The following is a 19,370-nucleotide window of genomic DNA, read 5'->3' as shown; positions in this document are numbered from 1 at the left end:
AAAATGTGGTATATATACACAATGGAATTCTATGCCTCCATCAGAAAGAATGACATTGCCCCATTTGTTAGGAAATGGAAAAACTTGGAAAAAATTATATTAAGTGAAGTAAGCCAGGCACAAAGAAACACAGGTCCCATGGTTTCCCTTATTTGCAATATCTAGTATATGTATGAGTCAAGCGGAAAAAGTCAGATAATGTGATGTTAGGAAAATGAACCCTTAGATAGGTATTTTAATGTTTTTTTCTTTCATGCATGTGTTTCTAATGCATTTATAAGATTATTTCTTTGTTGCTTTGTATGTCCCTCCCCCACAGTATAACCCCTGCTTTCAATATATTTGATGTCAGTATAACTTGTGGAGGAGATGGGGAAAAACAAGTCATTTAAGGATTCAGGTGGAACTGTTGCAACAATGAGAAGTACAAATTGTCATGTCAAAAACGAGCTTTACAATGTCGGTGGGGGGGGAGGGGGGAAGGATTGGGTGGGAGGGAGGGGGGAGGCTGGGAAGGGAGGTGAAGGGTGAACAAAGGAGGAGGCTGCAATGCTTGGTAAGAAATGTATGCATTATCCTGCCCATGTAATTGTAACCCCTCTATACAGTATGTTCACAAATAAAAAAAAAAAAAAAAAAAAAAAAGCTAGCCCAGGCAGGAAAGTCTGTGAGACTCTTATCTCTAATAAACCACTAGAAAACCGGAAGTGGCGCTGTCACTCAAGCAGTAGAGCGCTCGCCTTGAGCTGAAGAGCGCAGGGACAGCGCCCAGGCCCAGAGTGCAAGCCCAATGACTGACCAAAAAAAAACAAAAAAATACAAGAAGATGCCTTGAACACAAGGCTAGGGATGTTCAGATAGGTCTTCAGGGAGGTCCTCAGCAACTCTGTCTACTCACACTGTGCCCTGGAAAAATTCAGAAAGACAATTCTAGTAACTTTCTGAGTGTGACAATAGGAAGAAAAAAGCCAGCCCTGTCTTATCCAAAAGGCTTTATCTTCTCATTGCTTATTCACTCACTCAGTCATTCAGTCAACAAAGCACCATGGACACTGGATGACGGCTTCTGTCCTAAGACACTTCCTGCGGATGGGGAAGCAGAAACCACCCACATCGTTCACAAAAGGCAGCTGCAGGAGCAGAGGGACAAGAGAAACAATGCAGCTCCTAATGAAGGAAGAATTGCACATGGGCCCTTGGCTTTCCACTGAGACCCTGCTTGGGACACAGGTTTAGGAGAACAGGGCTCTGTGGCCAGTGGCCAGCCTACAGGAGGAGGTGACAGGAGGGGCTGATGGTCTGCACAGGTGAGACCCACTTGTAGGGTTTTTGCTCAGTGACAGTGCAAGGTTTTGCTAGAGTGTATCCCAGCACGCACAGAAGTACATGCCTGTATCCTCCTCTGTCAGGTGATGGATCCTGAGACTGGAAGATAGGTCGCTTAGCCATCTCTTTGCTTCGTATCTTTCCTCACTAATGCCTTCCTCATAGATCACATTGCCATTGGAGGAAATGCACAGGATCCTCCTTAGAGGTTGCCCTGGCTTCTGTTGGTACCAGTGGATGTAAACTTTCTCCTTGGCCCTGGCCACCTTCATTTGGCATTCTAGAAATGCCGTAGCTCCCACTTTCTTAGTGATGTGGGGTACCAGGTCTCCACTTGTATCTAACAGAAAAAGAGAAAAGCGGGGAAATGGGAAATTTTGGAGATCAGTCAAATTTTGAAGTTCATGAAAATGGCACTTGTTTACTCGCTCTTTGTGCTACACATAGGTTTGCCTTTTCTTTCTTGAAGAATTCCAGGTCAAGGTGGTGTTTGTCAGCATAGATGAGTGACATGTAGCCCTTCATCTGCATGGGGAGCAGGGAGGACTGTCCCTGCTTTCTACCCCACCCTTCAATGAGTGAGAAGAAAGCTGGCTGAAAGCACTCACAGATCCATGCGGAGGCTGCCCAGATCACCCCTAGCAGGAGCTGCATCTTGCCAGCTATTGTCCCAGGAAGAGGCTGACAAATGGTGCTCATGAGGGGCCCAGCCAGAAGGCGGAACTCAGGGCTCATTCAAAACTGGAGTCTGACGAAGAAAGAGGCAGCAGCATTCTGAACACAGATCTCAGGTCTGAAGACAGGAAAGGGGCCTACCACATGTTTCCAAGTACCCCCATGGAAGCTGGCTTTCCAACTCATCAATAGATTTCTCTCAATACTGTGCTATTTTCAGTTTTTTACGACAAGAGACTTTTTAAGTGGATTTTTCCATGATCTCCTTACAAAATATTTGTCAGAGTTCTAGAACACAAAGTCTAAGTTGTAACAGGAATTTCTCATAAGCAAGGGGCCCCCAAGTGTTTACCTTCCCTTGCTACTCTATATTGAGTCATTTCATTCCATGACGAAAACAAGAATTCTACTTTTCTTTTTAGCTGTAGCAACCATACACGAGATGACAAATTTTTACTACCTGAATCAGTAACTCATAACTACCAACTACAAAGCATGTCTCTACCTGTTTCCTCATCTCTGAAAGAAGAATTAACCAGACTATCACCAATGTCAAGAGATTATCATGGCCAAGGATCAATACCCACTGTGACTCTGAGCAGATGCATATGCAAAATCCCAGGGCAAAGGACCCTGAGAACAGTAGCCAATTTTATGGATGATCCTTTGATTCTCTCTAACAAGCCCCGGGAGATGCTGAGATCTATGCAGGAGAAAGTAAGCTACTAGGGCTGTAGCCTAGTTCTGAGCTGGGCAATGGCCAGTATTCCTACTTGTCAGGGAGAGAGGAGGGAGGTCAGGTTGATTCCACTCCACCCTCTAGAAAGTGCAGACCAGGGAACTCTGCCACAGCTGCCCAACCCTACCCTCTGTGTTCCTATGGAGCTTGGAATTGAGGAAGGTGTGATAGTGACAATAAATTACATCTCCTATCTCCAGCTCTGTTCCATTCTAATTTAATTTTCAGGAGCAATATTGTCCTAATTACAAGAAGAAATGAATTTTGTTTGTTTGGTTTTGGAGCCAGGACTAGGGCTTGAGCGCTCTCACCTAGCTTTTATACTTAAGGCTGGTGCTCTGCCACTTGAATCACAGCTCTACTTCTGGCGTGTGTGTGTGTGTGTGTGTGTGTGTGTGTGTGTGTGTGTGTGTGTGTGTGTGTGTGTGTATGTGTGTGTGTGTGTGTGTGTGTGTGTTGGTCTTGAGGCTTGATCTCAGGGCCTGAGTTCTTCTCCTGAACTTTTGTGCTCAAGGTTGGTGCTCTACACTTGAACCACAATCCCATTTTTGAGGTTTTTGGGTGGTTAATTGGAGATAAAAATCTCATGGACTTGCCTGTCCCAGCTGATTTCAAACCACACTTCTCAGGTCTCAGCCTTGTAAGTAGCTAGGATTCCAGGCATGAGCCACTTGTGCCCAGTTGGACATATATTTTATATTCCATACAAGAATTACTCTTCCTTATGTCACCAAAAATCAAGTTAATAAGAGAAGGCTTTTAGAAATAAAATGCCTGCTGACAATTTGCATTGATCTCATGAATAGAATGTGGAGTCCAACATTTGTAAAATTAACTTTGAAGTTATGCATTATGACTTTAGACAAACCAAATATTGAACCACTATTTCTACTGAGAAATCGGAGAGAAAGTTGACAAACTATTTCATGGAAACAGAATGTGATTCTAATCATCCTGGACATCCGCCCATTTCGGGAGCCCGGCACGTGAGCCCCTCCTGGTCTAATTCTCAGAGTGACCTGGGAATCTTGTGAAATAAGATCCGACCTCAACAATCCTGGGCAGAAGCTAAGTATCCTGCATGTCAGCTGAGAAACAGGGCTACCAATTCACAAACCAAGCTTTTAGTGTCAAGAATTTAGAGTAGTATTCTAAACAATTTATGTTCTAATAGATACCAATATTCCATATAATCCTTTAATGTACCACTCAACTACTGAAAATTACCTGTGCTCAGGACACTTGCAAAGCATTTTTCTGACTTAGTTATAAAATATACTTTAAGAAATTGGGAGAGAAATTGTTATTGTTTTACATTTAATATTCTTCCCCATGATTCCTTGAAAACCTAACCATCTGCGAGCCAACTCAAAATAAACAAGAATAGTTGATAATTATTTTTTTCTTTGCTGGCTTGTGTTTTCTCTATAGATGAAGGAGGCAGGTAATATCTGTCTTTTTAACTATCTCATCCTCTGATGCCAGAGTTTTGATTTTTCCTTTTCAGATCTCTTCTAGATACTTACTAGGGGCAGGGCTTGCTTTGTCCCAGCTCTGAGCCCTGAGTCTAGACTGACATTCTTCCATTTTTTTTCAGACATAGGGTTTGCATGTTGGGCTCCCATGATTTCTGGAGGGTTGATTGTGCACTTACAATAGTCACTGTGTTTCTCCAGCAAAGCCCCAGGGTACCAATAAGTGTGACTACTACATATTTTCTCGATGTGAGAAAAGGCCTCATATATGCATGCTAGATCTCAAAGATAAACATATATGTCTACCCAAACAGGATACTAGCTATAGAACATCATTGTAATTGTGAGGCTATACAAGGGGCTTAGGAGTAGAAAAGGAAAAGAAAATGTAAGGGGGTGAAAGAGTACCAAAATACACTCTGTCTACAAATAAAGATGGCAAAACCAAACTCAATGAGAGCTGTTGAATGATGGAGAGAGATAGAGTTGAAGAAAGGGAGACAAAGAGATGTCAATCCAATTAAATTCTGTATATGGATGCAAGTCATACCTTGATGAAGCTCCTGTGAATAGTTAATATGCAATTTAAAAATGAGTGACTGGAAGATGAAACCATGTATATCTAGAGTGTAGGTAGTAGTGGGAGCAGAGAAGGTCATTCAAAAGAGAAAAGGCAGGTGAAGGTGATCAAAATCTCTAAGTATACATGTGAATACGGAACAATGAAGGCTGAGACAGGGGAGGAGAAATGAGGAGAGAGATTAAGGAAGTGAAACTGATCGTGGTAAATTTTATGCCTCCAGGGACATGTAAAAATTCAAGTCTCTTGTACAATTAATTGATCATTGTATGACAAATGGGAAAATATAGAGAGGTGCCAGTGGCTCATACCTGGAATCACAGGAAGCTGAGATACAAGGAGCGTCATGGCTCAAAGCCAGCCCAAGTAGGAAAGTCTGTGAAACTCTGGTCCCCAATTAACCAATAAAAAGCTGGAAATAGGTCTATAGCTTCAGTAGCAGAGCACTAGTACTGATTTAAAAAAAAATCTCAGAGATATTGCCCAGCCCTGAGTTCAAGCCCTAAGATGGGCACACCAAAAAAAAAGAATAGAAAAATAACAGTAAAGAATCAATATATCAGCCACATGTGCATGTGGAATATGACCCTTTCTTGCCTGCTTTGGAAGCCATTCAGGTACTGCAAATCTCTGTGCAGTCAAGTAATAAATACCTAGATGATACTATGATTTGTGGGGATCAAGACAAATAGTGGCCATGCATCCTTCCATTGTACCTTAATTGCTGCCCCTGGTGGAACTCACTGGACAAGTAGAGCTGAGAAGCTCCCTGGGAAGCCCCAGGAATGCTGGGGCCTGAGGGCTCAGGCTGGGAGCCCAGCTGGCAGCCTCTGTGGTTCTGCATGTTGGGTAAACAGACTAGGGGGGTAGTTCTTATGTGGGTTACCCTGGGGACTCTCACACTGTGTGGTAGCCATGGGAACAGTAGTATGTAGCTTCATCTTCTGTCTTTAAGAAATTGATCGTCAAAGTTGCTGTGGAAGTGCTAAAGTTCTTACTTGCCTCAAACTTCCTGTCCTTCCCATTTAAAGATTGCTGACTGGAAGTGTAAATGACATACATTAGATACTCTAAGCTTTGGCCGGGTTTCTGTCGGTACCAATGTATGAATGCACTGCGGAAGCTACTGATGGATGCCTTACAAGGCACCTGGGCACTGCCATCTGTGGCTCTGGAAACTGAGATTTCAGGTTGCTCCAAGTATCCGAGTCCAACTGCAAGCAAAGAAGAGAGATTGCCATCAACAAATGACACCTGAAGAAGCAACACTATGAAATGACGTCAATCCCTTCTCTCCTCATCCCTTTCTTAGCTGGAAGTGATGGGGAAACTCACAAGCCCAGAGGGAGGAGAAGATGGCTGCTTTCAGAAGTGGTACCATGTCTGCCAGGCTGAGCAGACAGAGAAGGTGGCAACTTATGATCTGGGGTGGGGTGGAGGCCCTGGGCTCCTTGACAGGAGGGCAGAGATGTCCTGGTGTCTCAGACATGAGGGGGTCAGGAGATTTCCTGGGTTTCTTTATGATCTGCTCTGTGGTTTCCTGCCCCACAAGAGCTGAGTAGAGGGAATAAGTAAGGGAGACATTCTGGTCTGAAGTTCTCCATCTGAACCAGTGGGTGGGCACAGTGTACATGCTTGTAGTCCTAGCTATAGGAGAAACACAAGAGTTGGACATGGTGGCATGTGTATGCCATCTCCAGCTACACTGAGAAGTACAAGTAGGAGGAATGAAGCCCAGGCTTTCTGGGCATAAAGCAAGACCCTACCTCAAAAATAACCTGTACAGGGCAGGGGGAGGCTGGGAAGGGATGTGAAGGGTAAACAAAGGAGGAGGCTGCAAGGCTTGATAAAAAATGTACTCATTATCTTGCCCATGTAATTGTAACCCCTCTGTACAGTATGTTCACAATAAAAAAAAATAACCTGTACAACAAGGGACAGGGTTATTAGTCAAGTGGTATAAGGTCCTAAGTTAAGGTCCTAAGTTCAATCTGCAGTAATACACACACGCACACACACACACACACACACACACACACACACACACACACACACACACAATTATCAGAACTAATATAGATGAGGATGATATTCAGACTCTCACAAAACATAGGGATAGGACCAATGGATTATGTATCTAACTCCATTTCCTGGGTTTGCTTTGCTTGCAAAACAAACAAAACATCTTTTTTATTTATCTCAAAATTACAGAATAAACCATGGATCCTTGACACTGGAAACCAAATAGCTGAACATGTGGATTCTGATTTCAGAATGTTTGAACAATATGCACAGGAGACATGCAAAGGAATATGGATGCTGTTCAGAAGTTTGCTTAAATATTACTATTAAAAATAGGCAACGACGGTTAGGAAGGTGGCTCAGTGGTAGAGCACTTGCCTTGCATGCTCGAGGCCCAGGGTTTGATTCCCTCAGCACCACATAAGCAAAAAGAAAAAAGCCGGAAGTGGCGCTGTGGCTCAAGTGATAGAGATCTAGCCTTGAGCTGGAGAGCTGAGGGACAACGCCCAGGCCCAGAGTTCAGGCCCCACGACCGAACACCCCCCCCCCAAAAAAATAGGCAACGAATGATATGTACAAGTCTCTACGTCAAAAAACGAACTTTACAACTTTGTAGGGGGGGATGAGGTGAGAAGTGAGGGAGGTAATGGGAAGGGGTAGGAAGGGAAAACAAAAGAAGAGGCAACAATGCTTGATAAGAAATGTACTTGTTATCTTGCCCATGTAAGTAACCTCTCTGTAAGGTATTTTCACAATAAAAAATAAAAAAAATAGGCGACGAACAGATTGGATAGTTTCATTTAGAGAAATCAAATAGGAATGCATTGGCATTTTGCTTCTTTGGTCAAAGACACAATTTCTCAAATCCTGAGCAGGGGCTTTAGCCAATATGGTAATTGGTGTCAACTAGCATCGTGGGATAATCTGGCCTCTTTGCCTTGGAACGGAAATGGTGTACTGGTTCTTTGATCCCCCTGAGACAAAGAAGCAGTTGGAGATATTTGATAAAAGTGGAAGACCACCTGGGTCTCCCCTGTGCTGTCTGCCCTGTAACTGCTGTGTGATGTTGATCAGTATCTTCAGCTCTTCCTTCTTCCTCTATCTCCTAACTCAGATGTGACTAACCAGAATAACAGAGTGCTGTGGGCTAAAGAGCATACATACATAAAGAACAGAGATCTCTAATGGAGAACTCTCTTTCTCTCTCTCTTTCACAAACACACAGAGAATACAACTGAAATATCATGAACTATTTCTTTGAGCAGAACTTTGGTTGTCTCTAAGTGCAAGTTATTTTGTCTCTGAACAAGTTCAGGAGAATTTTTATGACCAATTATATGGCAGCCAAGGGAAGCTGAGCAGAGGGATGTCACCTTGTACTCTCTCAGCACCTCTACCCTGAGAAGCTCACCATAGCTGGATGTCTCTGGGAAAGAAAATAATAGACCTTCCTTCTTGCTGAGATAGGCAGTTTCAACACAGTGTCCATGTGCAGACCCAAGTCAACAGGAAATGATACCAACTAAATATTTGGGGGCACTGGTACTGGCAACTGTGGGGTGCTGTTGATGGCCATTAGATTCTCTTTCTGGTTTCCTGTGATACAGAGATGTAACTCTAAAAACATAGTAAGTGTGCATCCTGGGGCTGAGAGCTAGCAGACCTCAGAGTGAGACTGGATTGTTCCAGTTGAGGAGCCAGTGGTCATAGCTATGTTAGGAGATGCCTGTGTTCAGGTCCTTGGCCCAAAAGACATGGTAGAACTCCAGGGGAAACCTATTATTGTATCTCAATTTTGTATAAGTTTTACATTAAAGACCAAAGGAGAAGAGTCAGAATTTTATAGACTCATTAGAGTTATAGCTGTTTCTCTATAAATGGCCTTGAAAAAGGTGTGTTTTTTCCCTTTTTCTCTTGAAATCAAATTTTCAGAAGCCCAATTTGAAGCTTGTCAGTGCCTGACTAGATATTCTAAATCAAAGTCTGTTTCTTTCCTGCAAGTATGCCAAATGTTTTGCCCACTCCAACAGTACGTATTCCATTCCTATAAGAAACCAAGGAATAAGTAGCATTACTAAGAGAGAAGATATTGTGTGTGTGTGTGTGTGTGTGTGTGTGTGTGTGTGTGTGTGTGTGTGTGTGTTGGTCCTGTGCTTGAACTCAGAGTGTAGGCACTGTCCTTCAGCTTTTTTGCCTTGAGCCACCGCCCTACTTCTATTTTTTTGCTGGTTAATTGGAAATAAGAGTTTCATGGGCTCCTGCCTAGGCTGACTTTGAACCATGTCCTCAGATTACAGCCTCCCTAGTAGCTAGGATTATAGGCATGAGCCATTGGTAGTCAGCAAAGCTATAACTTTTACAGCACACTTCAAATAATTCAAGAAAGAAGTCAAAAGATTTCATGCCTCAAGTGAAGAACATTCCATCTGCCCAGGCTCTGTGTCTGTGTAGGAAGAAATTTGAGGAGATAAAACCAGAGCAGAGGCTGCCATGCCAGTAGGGGTGGAGAAGCTTCTTTGGTGGCGGCCAAGAAGACAGATGTATTACTGTCCTTGTTTTCTGAGGCTGCTCTTTGTCTGTACCCTTTGGGAACTTTATCTATTTTTTTATGGCACCAAATAATCCTTCCATTTACCAAGGAAGATATGATGCAACTTGTTAGTACTGTTCGAGGTAATTCTTCCTTATCATTTGGTGCTTTATCCACGTTGTTTTCATTGATTTCAAGGGAGAATTGGCCTAAGATATCAAGTCTGCTTTCACCTAAAGCCACCTGTAGCTGAGAATGGTCCCCAGTGTCTGGGCCTACCAAACTGTCATGATGCAGGCCAAAGTTTCTATGTCCCTCCCTGGCTCTGTGGAGGACCCAGGATCTATGAGATCTCCTTTTTCTTTCTTTGGGGGGGGGGGCAGTTGGGAGTTGAACTCAAGGCCTGGGTACAGTCCCAAAGCTTTTCTGCTCGAGTTGTGCTCTACCTCTCTGAGCAATGACACTACTTCTAGTTTTCTGATGGTAATGGGAGATAAGAGTCTCATGGAAAGAGAGAAAGAAGGTGAAGGCGATCAAAATGCTTTATGTCCACATGTGAAAATGGAACAGTGAAGCCTGAGACAGGGGAAGAGGAATGAGGAGAGAGATTAAGGTGGTAAAACTGATCGTGGTAAATTTTATGCCTCCAGGGACATGTAAAAATTCAAGTCCTTTGTCCAACTAACTGCTACTTATATAAAGAATGGGAAAACGTGGCCAGGTGGCAGTAGCTCACACCTGGAATCCTAGTTACTCAGGAAGTGAGATATGAGGATCAGGGATCAAAGCCAGCCCAAGCAGAAAGGTCTATAAAACACTGGTCTCCAATTAACCAGTAAAATGCTGGAAGTTGGGCTTATATGGCAGAATACTAGTACTGAGAAATTAATCTCAGTGGCATTGCCCAGCCCTGAGTTCAAGTACTAACATGGGCTCACACACACACACACACACACACACACACACACACACACACACACACACAAGAATGGGAAAATAACAGTAAAGAATCAATATGTCAGCCACATGTGCATGTGGAATATGACCCTTTCTTGCCTGCTTTGGAAGCCATTCAGGTACTGCAAATCTCTGTGCAGTCAAGTAATAAATACCTAGATAATACTATGATTTGTGGGGATCAAGACAAATAGTGGCCATGCATCCTTCCATTGTACCTTAATTGCTGCCCCTGGTGGAACTCACTGGACAAGCAGAGCTGAGAAGCTCCCTGGGAAGCCCCAGGAATGCTGGGGCCTGAGGGCTCAGGCTGGGAGCCCAGCTGGCAGCCTCTGTGGTTCTGCATGTTGGGTAAACAGACCTGGGGGTAGTTCTAGTGTGAGTTACTCTGGGGACTCTCACACTGTGTGGTAGCCATGGGAACAGTAGTATATAGCTTCATCTTCTGTCTTTAAGAAATTGATCGTCAAAGTTGCTGTGGAAGTGCTAAAGTTCTTACTTGCCTCAAATTTCTTGTTCTTCCCATCTAAAGATCGCTGACTGGAAGTGTAAATGACATACAATAGATACTCTAAGCTTTGGCCGGGTTTTGGTCGGTACCAGTGAATGGCCACACTGCGGAAGCTACTGATGGATGCCTTACAAGGCACCTGGGCACTGCCATCTGTGGCTCTGGAAACTATGACTTCAGGTTGCTCCAAGTGCCCGAGTCCAACTGCAAGCAAAGAAGAGAGAGATTGCCATCAACAAATGACACCTGAAGAAGCAACACTATGAAATGACGTCAATCCCTTCTCTCCTCATCCCTTTCTTAGCTGGAAGTGATGGGGAAACTCACAAGCCCAGAGGGAGGAGAAGATGGCTGCTTTCAGAAGTAGTACCATGTCTGCCAGGCTGAGCTGACAGAGAAGGTGGCAACTTGGGGTGGAGGCCCTGGGCCCCTTGACAGGAGGGGCAGAGATGTCCTGGTGTCTCAGACATGAGGGGGTCAGGAGATTTCCTGGGTTTCTTCATGATCTACTCTGTGGTTTCCTGCCCCACAAGAGCTGGGTAGAGAGAGTAAGTAAGGGAGACATTCTGGTCTGAAGTTCTCCATCTGAACCAGTGGGTGGGCACAGTGTACATGCTTGTAGTCCTAGCTATAGGAGAAACACAAGAGTTGGACATGGTGGCATGTGTATGCCATCTCCAGCTACACTGAGAAGTACAAGTAGGAGGAATGAAGCCCAGGCTTCCTGGGCATAAAGCAAGACCCTACCTCAAAAATAACCGGTACAACAAGGAACAGGGTTATTAGTCAAGTTGTATAAGATCCTAAATTAAGGTCCTAAGTTCAATCTGCAGTAATACACACACACACACACACACACACACACACACACACACACACACACACACACACAATTATCAGAACTAATATAGATGAGGATGATATTCAGACTCTCACAAAACATAGGAAAAGGACCAATGGATTATGTATCTAACTCCATTTCCTGGGTTTGCTTTGCTTGCAAAACAAAAAAAAACACATCTTTTTCATTTATCTCAAAATTACAGAATAAACCATGGATCCTTGACACAGGAAACCAAATAGCTGAACATGTGGATTCTGATTTCAGAATGTTTGAACAATATGCACAGGAGACATGCAAAGGAATCTGAATGCTGTTCAGAAGTTTGCTTAAATATTATTGTTAAAAATAAGATAGTTTCATTTAGAGAAATCAAATAGGAATGCATTGGTATTTTGCATCTTTGGTCAAAGACACAATTTCTCAAATCTTGAGCAGGGGTTTCAGCCCACTGTATGAATTGGTGTCAACTAGCATCATGGGATAGTCCGGCCTCTTTGCCATGGAATGGAAATGGTGTACTGATTCTTTGATTCCCTGAGACAGAGAAGCATTTGGAGATACTAGACAAGAGACCACTTTGGTCTCCCCTGAACTTTCCACCCTTTGACTGCTTTGTGACATGGACAGCATCTGGAAGTCTTCCTTCTTCCTCTTTTTCTTGACTCAGATGTGGCAACTAGAAAAACAGACTGGTGTGTGCTAAAGATCATAGATATGAGAAGAAAGGAGAACTCTCTCTCTCTCTCTCTCTCTCTCTCTCTCTCTCTCTCTCTCTCTCTCTCTGTTTGTGTCTGTGTCTGTGTCTGTATCTCTGTCTCTGTCTCTGTCTCTGTCTCTGTCTCTCTCTCTCTCTCTCTCTCTCTCACACACACACACACACACACACAACACCAGGGTTATCTCAATATCCTGGGCTCATGTTATGGCCTTTCTGGCTCCAGATTTTTTCTGATTGTTGACATCTTCCAGGAAAAACAAAACCTTTCCACACCTCTTCTAGAGAAGGGAGTCTGTCTGACTTATAACATTCACTTAAAGAATCCTTATATTTTTCAATCTAGTTCAAAACACAAGGCTTCTTGTTTTTTGGTTGTTCATAGACTTCAGTCCTCTAAACTTTTGGGGTTTTTTTCAGTTATACAATAGACCAAAGATGGTGACACTGCAGATGGATTGTTGATAGCAATGGCAAGTGGTCATTCCCATTCTCAGCCCACATCTAACCAGCCATAGAAAGTCTTTGGATGCTGATGTGATGAAGCATAGCCTGTGTCCTCAGCTCACAGAGAGGTCTGAACTCACTGGGAACAAAGGTCAAGCACAGATTTGAAAGCACCATACCTAAGGTTATTGGAAAATCTTTTGTAAGCTCAGCTCATGAAGTCCCCTCTCTTTCAAAGCCCAAGAGAGCTGCTTAATGGGCATCTCTTTTGGGGAAGGATGTGGCCGGCCACCTCCAAGGAGAGGATCTTGTATGAGTTTTCTCAACAGTTCGAATACTGTAGCATGTCTTCTTTTTCTGTGCAATTTATGGTAAGGATTGAAGAGAAAGTTTGAGAATTCTGTCTTGCTTCAACTTTCTTATTCTCCCCAAACAAAGAACTTGCAATTGCAGACTTGGCTGGGGAGTCCGTTGAGGTAATTTGGGCCAGAAATTCTAAAGACTGATTTGGTTTCTGACAGTACCAATGAATGACATCATTTTCAACACCGTTGCTCAGTGTCGTGAATTATATGTCAACACTTTATTGTCACAGAAGACACAGATACCTGCAACTTCTCTACTTGTGACAATCCAAGTCTAACTGTAAGAAAAGGAGAGTTGCTAATAAATTTTTGAGAACAGCAAAGGGAAACATGATAAAATGACTTGGTCACTCCTTCAGACTGAAGCAGATGGAGAGGTGACTCAAACCTAGGAAAAGATGATAACTGCTTGAGGCAGTGATATGCTGAAAGCTAGGCAGTGTCTTCAAGGGGGAAGGCAGGAAGGTTGCTGGTTGCTAGCCTCAGGGGAGAGGCAGGCAGGTATGCCCCAAGTGGGCAAGGGGAAGGAAGTGGTGGCTGGATGATTCTTGGGCCTCTTGAGATCTGGCTGCAGAGTTAGCCTTGTGTGCCTCATGCTTGCTCTGTGGCTCTCAAGATAGGGCTGTGGTTGACCCAAAGTGCATTGTAGAAATCTGAGCTTCCTGACTGGGGGGGGGAAATTTGTTCATCTTTTTTCTGCCTCAACTCACTCACCTGAAAGTGGATACAATTTTTGTTCCTAATGAAAATGTTGTGTAGGTTAAATAAGACATTGTAAATTTGTAACAATTACGAAATATTCCAATCACCCCACTACTTCGGCAACTATTTTGAAGTAGTGACCTGAGTACATTGAATAAAATTAGTCGTGTTGTTAGTGTTTAATTTTCCCACTTGAGAAAAGTGCCCTTCCCCTCTGCTCTTTTTTTTTTTTTTTTTGGTCAGCCATGGGGCACTCTCCCTGAGCTCTTTTGCTCAAGGCTAGAGCTCTACCACTTTGAGCCACAGCACTACTTCCAGTTTTCTGGTGCTTAATTGGAGATAAGATTCTCACAAACTTTCCTGCTGGAGCTGGCTTTAAACTGTGATCCTCAGATCTCAGCTTTCTGAGTAGCTAGGATTGTAGGCATGAGCCATCGGCACTCTCTGCTCTTTCTTAAGCTAAGCTTTTATACTCCAGACTGTGATTTCCACAGGGGTTTCTTCTTTGACTCTAGTCATCCCGGAGGTGATGTCTAGCTCTGTCCCACCCATGTAGGACTGATGTGAACTCAGAGTGGTTTGCATCTTCCTGAGACGATGATGAGAAAGTAGCTGGCTCCAATGGCTCTATTTTCCATCCATGGTCATTACTTTCCCTGATTTCTCTTTTTTGCTATACATGTCGTTTCTAAAAGCCCAACAATAGTGAAATGAATATTGAGCAAGTTGATGGTGGTAGGTAGGAAGGCTCAGGTCTGCTGCTGAACAGACTTCCTCTGCCCTCACACAGAGAGAAGGAAAGAAAAGAGACACGTGTGGGTGCCGCTGCCAGTCAATCTGTGGGTGTTAATGTAGGATAGCCTTGGCCCTCCTGGAACCCACTAGGTTCTCTGTACCATCCTGGCTGACAGATAGCTCCTCTTCCATCCTACACCTGGGCAGCTTTGTCTGTGCCGTGTGCATACCAGCTACAGTGGGTGGCTATTTATAGGAAGTATGTCTAACTGGTAGAGCCCAACTATCTACCAGACTATACAAAATAAAGCTAGAGAAAATGTATCTTACATTTTTCTTTCCTGTTATAGAATATAAATCCTTTTTTTGCACCAAGAATCCTAAGGTGAGGATTGTTATAAACTCAAGACATGGTTGCTGAGAGGCAAAACAAAAACAAAAACAAAAAATGATCATTAGATCATTTTGGACACATAATGTTGTGTCTTTTTATTATTATTTCTTGTGCTGGTACTGAGGCTTGAACTTAGGGTCTGGATGCTTTCCCTAAGAACTTTTGCTCAAGGCAAATGCTCTACTACTTGAGCCACAGCTCCACTTGTCACTTTTTTTTGGTAATTAATTGGAGATAAGAGTCTTACAGACTTTCCTGCCAGGCTGGGTTTAACCACAATCTTCAGATCTCAGCCTATTGAGTAGCTAGGATTACAGGTTTGAACCTCTGGCACCCAGCTCATAATTTTGTTCTTTATGAATTGATTCATATGAAGACACTAATAAAGATGCCACGACTGTAAACACTGACAACAAGATTTTAGTTTTATAGTTTTTTTTTATTTCTTGTGAACATTGTGACAGGCATTTGCTTCAACCTTTTGCCTATTGTCTATTGAGGGTAAGTTCTTTATTGTTCCCATATTTTAGATGTGAATACAGAGCCTTTGACAGAGCAGGCATTTTGTGCAAGATCTGCTAAGAGTAAGTGGCAGAAGAGTAATTTGGATCTTGGAGACTGATTCTGGAATTTGTATACTTTTTGGCAGGACTGGGGTTTGAACTCAGGGCTTCATGCTTCCTAGGAAGGTACCCTGCCACATTGAAGCCAAGCCCTAAGTCAATTTTGCTTTCATTTTGTTGTTGTTTCCAAAATATGATGTTGCTTTTTTGCCCGAGGCCAACCTTGACTGTGATCCTCCTATCTCTACTACTCAGTGGCTGAGATTACTGTCATGTGCCACTGAGAACCCATGATCTTAAAAGAATTTTTACTTCTCCTGGTTATTTAGCTAGGCCACTGGTGTCTTTTCAAGGATCTAAATGACAAGTTCTGGTATTCATTATAGGAAATGCTCAGAACCTTCTCAATGATGCTTCCAAAACCTCATTGCTTGCAGGAAATGTTTATCAAGGATCCACCACAGACATGGTTCAAAGCCACCCAGGCATGAAAGTCCACAAAACTCTTATCCCCAATTAACTACCAACAAAACCCAGAAGTGAAGCTGTGACTTAAGTGACAGAGCACTAACTTCAAGCAAAAAACTCAGGGACAGTGCCCAGGCTCTGAGTTCAAGCCCCAGGAACACACACACGCACACACACACACACACACACACACAATATTACTGAAGTATCCTGAACTATTTGTTTCAACAGAACACTGATTGTCTCTAGATATAAATTCTTTCTTCTATGAACAAGTTTGTGTGCAGAATTTTTTTTAATTTAATTTTATTTTATTTGTGAACATACTGTACAGAAGAGTTACAATTACATGGGCAGGATAATGCGTACATTTCTTACCAAGCATTGCAGCCTCCTCCTTTGTTTACCCTTCACATCCCTTCCCAGCCTTCCCCCTCTCCCCCAATCCCAATCCTTCTCCTTCCTTCCCCTTCCCCCCCACCCCCCGCACGGACATTGTAAAGCTCGTTTTGGACATGACAACTTGTACTTCTCATTGTTGCAACAGGTCCACCTGTATTCTTAAACAACTGGTTTTTCCCCTTCTCCTCCACAAGTTATACTGACATCAAATATAGTGTGGGGGAGGGACATACAAAGCAACAAAGAGATAATCTTATAAATGCGTTAGAAACACATGCATGAAAGAAAAAACATTAAAATACATATCTAAGGGTTCATTTTCCTGACATCACATTATCTGACCTTTTCCGCTTGACTCATACATATACTAGATATTACAAATAAGGGAAACCATGGGACCTATGTTTCTTTGGGCCTGGCTTACTTCACTTAATATAATTTTTTTCCAAGTTTTTCCATTTCCTAACAAATGGGGCAATGTCATTCTTTCTGATGGAGGCATAGAATTCCATCATGTATATATACCACATTTTCTTGATCCATTCATCTACTGAGGGGCATCTGGGTTGGTTTCATATCTTAGCTATGGTAAATAATGCTTGTGTGCAGAATTTTTATGACCAATTATATGGCAGCCAAGGGAAGCTGAGCAGAGGGATGTCACCTTGTACTCTCTCAGCACCTCTACCCTGAGAAGCTCACCATTGCTGGATGTCTCTGGGAAAGAAAATAATAGACCTTCCTTCTTGCTGAGATATGCAGTTTCAACATAGTGTCTATGTGCAGACCCAAGTCAACAGGAAATGATACCAACTAAATATTTGGGGCACCAGTACTGGCATCTGTGACGCTGTTGATAGCCATCAGATTCCCGTTCTGGTTTCCTGTTATACAGAGATATAACTCTGAAAACACAGGAAGTGCTGAACCCTGGGGTTCAGAAGTAGCAGAGCAGAACTGGATTGCTCGGTTGAAGTAGTGGTCATGGTTACGTTCAGAGATGCTTGTGTTCATTTCTGGGCCCAAAAGACATGGCAGAATTCCAGGGGGTAAACGTATTATTGTGTCTCCATTTTGTATAAGTTTTACATTAAAGACCAAAGGAGAAGAGTCAGAATTACATAGACCTCATTAGAGTTGTAGTTGTTTCTCCATAAATGGCTCTGAAAAAGGTATGCTTTTCCTTTTTTTTCTCTTGAAATTAGATTTTCAGAAGCCCAATTTGAAGCTTGTCAGTGCCTGATTAGATATTCTAAATCAAAGTCTGTTTCTTTCCTACAAGTATGCTAAATGTTTTACCTACTCCAATTATAACTATTCCATTCCTATAAGAAATTAAATAAGTAGCATTACTAAGAAAATCAAATTACTAAGAGAGAAGATAGCTTGTGTGTGTGTGTGTGTGTGTGTGTGTGTGTGTGTGTGTGTGTTAGTCCTGTGCTTGAACTCAGAGTGTAGGCACTGTCCTCCAGCTTTTTTGCCTTGAGCCACAACCCTACTTCTTTTTGCTGGTTAATTGGAAATAAGAGTTTCATGGGCTCCTGCCTAGGCTAGCTCTGAACCATGTCCTCAGATTACAGCCTCCCTAGTAGCTAGGATTATAGGCATGAGCCACTGGTGCCCAGCAAATACATAATTTTTAAAGCATACATCAAACAATTCAAGAAAGAAGTCAACAGATTGCACGCCTCAAGTGAAGAACATTTCATCTGCCCAGTTTCTGGGTATGTTCAGGCTGAGGAGATAAAACCAGAACAGAGGGGCTGCCATGCCAGTAGGGATTGGGAGGCTTCTCTAGTGCTGGCCAAGAAAACAGGTATATCACTGTCCTTGTTTTCTGAGGCTGTTCATTGGTTGTACCCTGTGGGAGCTTTATCTATTCTTTTGTTGTTGTTGTTGTTATTTGTTATGGGGCTTGAACACTGGGCTTGGGCACTGTCCTTCAGCTCTTCAACTCAAGGCTAGTTCTCTACCACTTGAGCCACAGGGCCACTTCCAGCTTTCTGGTGGTTAATTGGAGATAAGAGTCTCATGGACTTTCCTTCCTAGGTTGGCTTTGAACTGTGATCCTCAGATCTCCGCCTCCTGAGTAGCTAGGATTACAGGTGTGAGCCACCTGCCCCCAGCTATCTATTATTTTGACACCAAAATAATTTTTCCATTTATCAAGGTAGATATGATGCAACTTGTTAGTACTGTTCATATTTAGAATGTTTCAAGGTAATTCTTCCTTATCATTTGTTGCTTTATCCACATTGTTTTCATTGATTTCAAGGGAGAATTGGCCTAAGTTACCAAGTCTGCTTTCATCTAAAGCCACCTGTAGGTGAGAATGGTCCCCAGTGTCTGGGCCTACCTAACTGTCATGATGCAGGCCAAAGTTTCTATGTCCCTCCCTGGCTCTGTGGAGGACCTAGGACCTAGGGGATCTCTTTTTTCTTTCTTTGGTAGAGTTGGGTGGGGGCAGTTGGAGGGCTTGAACTCAAGGCTTAGGTACTATCCCTAAGCTTTTCTGCTCAAGACTAGTGCTCTACCTCTCTGAGCAACAGCTCCACTTCCAATTTAATGGTGGTTAATGGGAGAAAGAGTCTTGTGGACTTTCCAGCCTGTGCTGGATTTGAACCACAATCCTCAGATCTCAGCCTCCTATGTACCTTGAGTAGCTAGGATTACTGGCTTGAGCCACCAGTGCCTGGTGTGAGTTCTCTTCTGATGAGATCAGGAAAGCTCTTCTCCCTGGGCCAGGACATTTCCATAGCTCTCTATTAACAGACAGGCTGTAGAATTGTATCTTCAGGGACTCTCTAGTTTGAATATAACTACTGAATCAGTAGGTAGAATTAACTGTTTTGTTCATGTCTGAGGGATTTATGTCTTGTCCAGGATTCCTGGACTATGAAATTTTGGCATACATGGTCAT

Source organism: Dipodomys merriami, unplaced genomic scaffold (assembly GCF_024711535.1).
Source record: "Dipodomys merriami isolate MVZ:Mamm:240054 unplaced genomic scaffold, mDipMer1.0.p SCAF_104, whole genome shotgun sequence".
In the NCBI taxonomy this organism is placed as follows: domain Eukaryota; kingdom Metazoa; phylum Chordata; class Mammalia; order Rodentia; family Heteromyidae; genus Dipodomys; species Dipodomys merriami.
Note: the sequence above shows the minus strand (reverse complement) of the source record.